Raw genomic sequence first — 6,000 nt, forward strand, 5'->3', positions numbered from 1 at the left:
GCCGGTCTCAGTCCGCCGGCAGCGGCGAGAGAGCTGGGCTCGCGCCGGCTTCCCGGAAAATCGTCTTTCCAGGCACAACTTTTTTCCACTTCTGCTGCGGGCGACCACGGCGACCAGAGCCGAAGCGGCGCTCCCTCCCGTTCCCAGCGTCCAGCAACCGTCCCGCCAGCGCCTCCCCGGCCCGGTCCTCCCTCCCCTCGGGCTCCTCGGGCGCCGGGAAGAAGTTCCCGCGCCGGCCGCCGCGCACGCAACCCGGACTCCGCTGGTCGCCGACGGCTCCGCGAGCCCCGCGCCGGGTGCCCTACCTGCCGGAGGCTGCGGGCTTTCCCTCCGCAGAGCGCGCGGGCCCGGCGACTCCAACTCAGCCGGTCCCGGCTCGGCGATCCCGGCTCCGAGCCCGCTGCCTTCCCCAAGCCGGGGCTTACCGTTACGCCTCCTCGCAGCCACCTCTGTCTCTCTCTCTCTCTCTCGGTCTCTCTTTCTCTGGCCCGGCCGGCCACTCGGGGAAGGAGGAGGAGGGAGGGGAGGGGAGAGGAGAGGAGAGGAGGCGGCGAGAGGAGGGGGCGATTGAGGGAGGGGAGAGGGTCCCCGGGCAGGGGAGGAGGAGGAAGAGGAGGCGAGGAGAGAGCGCCGACCTCGGCCGCTGCCGGGGCTAGCACGCAGGAAGGGGAAAGAGGGGCGGGGGCAGAGAAAGAAAGAGGCCGCCGAGCCTCCCTGCCCAGGACCCGGCCCCGCGCCGCTGCCCAGTCACCATCGCCGCCGCGTCCCGCTCTCGGGCGGCGTCGGGGGGAGGGGTCGGGGCCCGGGGCTCTCCCGGCGCGGCGCGCGGGGCGGGGCGGGCGGCCGGGGACGCGGCGGGGGCGGGCGGACGAGGCCCGGCCTCCGGGGGGAGTGTCCTGCGGGGCCCGGGAGGGTGTGGGCGAAAGGGGATCCCCGAGAGGAGGGGCGGAGGCCCGGGGGCCTGGGAGCCGGTCCCTGCGCCCGCCGGGCGGCGGCAGCGTCTCCCGGAGTCCCGCCAGAGTCCCCCGAGCCGCGCCTGGAAACCTCCGAGCACAGTTCCGGGAAATCGTCTGGAGCCCGGAGAGTGCGCACCGCCCGGCCGGGGAGGCGGGGAACGGCGAAGTCGGCGTCGGGGGTGAGAACCCGGACTCTTTCGGCGGAGAGCGTGCTCGGCAGCGCCCGGAGCGGTTCCCCAGGCGGGGCCCGAGCGGGAAGAATGTCCGCCCGCTGGTCCTGGAGAATCCAAAGCGGGAGGGTGGGCTGGGGGTGCCTGGACCCCCATCCTCGCCTTCCTCGCCCGGAGTCGAGGGTCCGGGCGTAAATTTCCTCGCCCTGGGAGTCTCTAAGAAAGGAAACTCAGTGCGAACAGCCGCAAAGAATATACGTAAATTGATTGCTTGGGATCCTGAAACATCCTCCCCTGAACTTAAAATATGGTTTCGGGGTGAATTTCTAAGGCACTTTAGCTAATAGTCTGGAAAGGCATCTTTGCCCAGAGAGGGGGCTCACTAACTGCCCCTCACCGCCCCCAGGGTGGGGAGCAAAGAACCCAGAGTTAAATGGCCACGAATTAAGGTGACAAGATTCCTTGTGATTTCAACGTCGGGATGCAGCATTTTGCCAAGCAAACTCTTCTTGTCTTTTTTTCCTGGCAAACTTGCTCCTGTCCTCAGCTTCTCAGCCTCTCGCCTGGGTCACCTGTAGCCACTAATCGCCTGAACTCAGACCCTAGCAGTCAGTTTGGGGCCTCTCTCCACCACTGCCAATAGCCACTCCCATTGATTCTTTAAGGTCCTTCCAATTGCCCCGTCCTTTCCAAGCCCCCTGCCACCTTCCTAATTCTCGCTGATTCGGGATTTCATAGCTTAAGTGACCTCCTCCCTGGTTCCCTGCCTTGGCCCTCTTTGCACTGGCATCCATCTGCACACTCCTAGCCTACACGCTAATGGTTCTAGAACACCGCTTTGGCAGGCTACTTCCTGTTCTAGAAGCTCTAGGAGGCACTTTGCCACAGAAAATTATGAATTACTTAAAAACTTTTCCATTCGAAGCCATCCACCTACCCACTCCTTGGAGCCTGGCACTCTCACCAGCGTGGGGGGGGGGTCCTCCCCTCCCCCCGAAGGTTCCATACTGTATGAAACATGGGAGGTGCTGATGCTCTTGCCAGAACTGGAATGCTGTCTTTCATCTTCTCCCACAGCCAAATCCCACTTATCTTCGTTGAAAATGAAGTTTGTAGTACAACATTTCTTCTATAAAAGGATGTGTGTGATCTTCCCACTTTTGAAATCATGCACTAGAAATAACAAGGCTTATGGGGGAAATAGGATAAGAAACAACTCAGAAGTTATGTAACACTGCAACCAGAGCACCAACAAAAACAGTAACCATTCCAAAAAACATGCTAGCAGAGTTTAAGAGCCACGTTCAATTCCTAATAAATATTACAGTAAATATAAATATAGGACTTTACCTTTATAAAAAGATGGAAGTAACTGATGAAGAGATTGGAAGGAGAGTTGTTTGAGGCTGCTGAGTTAGGAAGGTAAGCACAAAATGTACAAGTAAGAGGTGAATTCACCCCTCCCAAGTTAGAGCTCATGGTCAAACCAATCCAAGAGAAAGAACATGGAGTGAATGAACATCAGGCATAGCACTGTGTGTCCTCCCCAACTGGCATTCTGCTGTGTTTTGTTTGCAGCTGCTTTTTCTTGATGGTGCAGAATATTAAGGTGCTGGCAACAATTGCATATGAACCAACATAACCACTGCATTTTACTAATATCCTTTCCTTACATATCAGTCATGAATGAGTTAATTTGTTACACATGCTTTCATTACAGAAACATGCTGGTAACAGAGTAGACTGTACTGTACTGAATTCCATGCTTAGAAAATAGATTCTACTTCATTCCACACATCTGTTGAGCACTTACTATATGCCAGGGACTGTTTCAGGCACTGGGAACGCATCGGCGAATAAAGAGAAACACAAAAATGTCTGCCCTCGTGGACGGTGGGTACTTGAACATGGCATCACAGGATGATCCATATTATTGAGTTGTGTTATGTTTCATATCTATGTAACTTGAATTGATGCCTCATCTACATTTTAGTCTCTTTGAGGGCTAGAGTCAAGCCTCATATCTGTGTATCTTTCGCAATGTCTGACACAGTAAATACCTACCGGAATATGTAAAAAAGGGAGTTTACACCCATTTTATACCCTGTGTTACTGAATTCACAGGAGAACCACCTGGGAAATCTAAAAAGAAAGTTTTTTTCAGAACCACGTTTGTTGCTATTTGGACTAAAATCAAAGCAAGTATCCCCAGATAGGATCATTTGGATCTGAAGAGTAGATAAATTATGCTTAACAGGAAGCAAGAAAGTAGGCATGGGCAGGGGAGGGAGGACAGAAGGAGAGAGAGGCTAAAAGGTGTAGTTCAAGAAGAAAGTGCCTGCCAAGTTCTCTGGAAAGGCACGGCTGGAGAAAGAACGACAGCGGGAACTTTGGGTTATTGTGAGTGCTGCTTCTATCATGGGCTTCAGCCAAATGTTCAAGAAATATTTACTGGGAGATAAGTGAGGAGGAAATTATAAGAAATTAAAGGGTACCTACAATGTTTGGTCAGATGACAAGAAGACCCTGGGAGAAAGTAATTATGAGCCAGTGGGTCATAAGGTAAAATTACAGTGGTGCCTGGCTAAAATGTTGTGATTCTGAACTTACCTGCCTGTGCAGATCACTCACTTCTCTGAACATTATACCCCACCTAGTGTAACTGGCATCAACAAAGCTAGGTATTTTCATGTGTGAACACTTTTTATCCTATTCTGAGTATGAATCTGGAATGTAAATAAACTATGCATTTATGACAGATACATTGGATATATTATGATTGTCAGCATACTGAATATTGATTAACTTTATTTTATTTATTTATTTTTTTAGCATCTTTATTGGAGTATAATTGCTTTACAATGGTGTGTTAGTTTCTGCTGTATAACAGAGTGAATCAGCTATACATATCCATATATCCCCGTATCTCCTCCCTCTTGCGTCTCCCTCCCATCCTCCCTATTCCACTCCTCTAGGTGGTCACAAAACACCAGAGCTGATCTCCCTGTGCTATGCGACTGCTTCCCACTAGCTATCTATTTTACATTTGGTAGTATATATAAGTCCATGCCACTCTCTCACTTCGTCCCAGCTTACCCTTCCCCCTCCCTGTGTCCTCATGTCCATTCTCTACATCTGCGTCTTTATTCGTGTCCTGCCCCTAGGTTCTTCAGAACCTTTTTTTTTTTTAGATTCCATATATATGTGTTAGCATATGGTATTTGTTTTTCTCTTTCTGACTTACTTCACTCTGTATGACAGACTCTAGGTCCATCCACCTCACTACAAATAACTCTATTTCGTTGATTAACTTTAAATTTGTCTCTTCATCTTCATAAAAATCTACCACTCAGAACCAGCCCCCACCGCCCCCATTCTGAGAGCTTTCTGTTTCCTAAAACTGTGATCATAGGATTTCAGTGCTAGACACAAACTTGAAAATCCATGTCTTTTGAAGATCACATAAAAAATGAAACAGTTTAAGCTGAGAATCTCTTCAAGGAAACTAGCAAAATTATAGTTTACCAACTTGGGGTCCTATGAAAAATCACTCTCTTAAAAATTTTCATTCTGCCTTTTTATTCCATGGATCGAATTATACAAAGAAGCCATGTGAGACAGAAGCCATCTTTCGGGCCATAGGAATGACCTGGCCAAAGTCTCCAATGGACTTAGTAATGTCATATCTCAATTTCTGCTTCCAACTGGCAGTTAAGTCAAGGGTGAAAATTGAGCCTGTAAATACAAAAGAAATTTCCCCCCATTACCAAGGTGCTAGACTATCTGTTGAATGAGGATAGCAAAACGTCTCCAACTGAGAACAAATATTACAAGTGCAGATGAGCATGTAGGATTTTCCAATAACCACATAAAGGGATGGCAGTAGGACCAAGTCAGCCATGGGCTCCTGATGAAATCTCAATGAACTGTAGAAAAGACTTCCTTTTCCCTCACGGATCTATTAAGGACACTGTCCACACTCAAGCCAAAGAGAAACATGGCCCTGAAAATACACCACGGCTAAGTCATGAGAGAAATAAGAGCACTGAACTGTGGGCATTTGTTCTCTTCTGGAAGAAACTGAGGGCTGTCAGCCACTTTTATCTTCCAGCCACAGTATCTACCTCCAGGCCTTCCTTTCTTCTATCAATGAAGCAATAGTCTTAATTTGCCACTGACTTCTCCTAAAGTAATCGTCAAATTTCCTGCCTCTAGTTCCAGAACTAGACTCCATGTGACTCTGGCAAAACTAAACCCAAGAAGGTGCTTCATTTATTTCCTCCTATTATGTCATCACGGCCATAAACAAATGTATCTGGCCCTCATCCAGTTGAGCTTACCGTGAAGTGAGGTGGAAATTTCCATATGAGAGAATGTTTTATTGCAATATTACTTTATAAGTTGCATGCAAATTCTGCCACATTCTTAGCTGCTCAATAATATGTAACTGGCAAACTCAATTCACTGAACTTTTATTCACTCTGAATCTTCACCTGCAGACATTTTCCTGGATTACAAACCTTTCTCGGAAGAGGTACAAAATACAAAGAAGCTTGGGGGATTAGCTGTCTTACAGTATTCGTGACACACATAAAACCACCCCGAGAAAGCATGCTGTAGCCCTTTATAAGAACAATGCTGTGCATCTGGTCCCTGACTTGTGCTTTCAGGAGCTTTATGTTTTCGATTATGAATTATGTGTTGCTCTCAAAACCTCTAATAGGTAAGGTTTTACTGTTACCCTCACTAGTACCTACAATGAAATTTGGAAAATATTCAGCCTGTTTTAATAACAATGCTAGGATGAGAATTTGAGGAAATTCCTGCTGTTTTCTTGCATTGTGAAGAGGATATTTGTGCCTAATATAACCCAG

General features: G+C 48.9%; 1 protein-coding gene across 2 annotated transcripts in view; it reads right to left on the bottom strand.

The window, feature by feature from the left end:
- Positions 1 to 814, bottom strand: part of LHFPL2 (LHFPL tetraspan subfamily member 2) — a 173,170-nt gene extending 172,356 nt beyond the window's left edge. The window contains exon 1 of one of the 2 annotated variants that reach the window (XM_061189382.1): positions 426 to 814. The gene's annotated coding sequence lies outside the window, so the exon portion shown is untranslated. Of the gene's footprint in view, positions 1 to 305 lie in introns of both variants that reach the window. The other variant, XM_061189381.1, reaches the window with a different exon arrangement.
- Between the last annotated feature and the right edge of the window lie 5,186 nt (positions 815 to 6,000).

The sequence above is a fragment of the Eubalaena glacialis genome, chromosome 4 (genome assembly GCF_028564815.1).
Source record: "Eubalaena glacialis isolate mEubGla1 chromosome 4, mEubGla1.1.hap2.+ XY, whole genome shotgun sequence".
In the NCBI taxonomy this organism is placed as follows: domain Eukaryota; kingdom Metazoa; phylum Chordata; class Mammalia; order Artiodactyla; family Balaenidae; genus Eubalaena; species Eubalaena glacialis.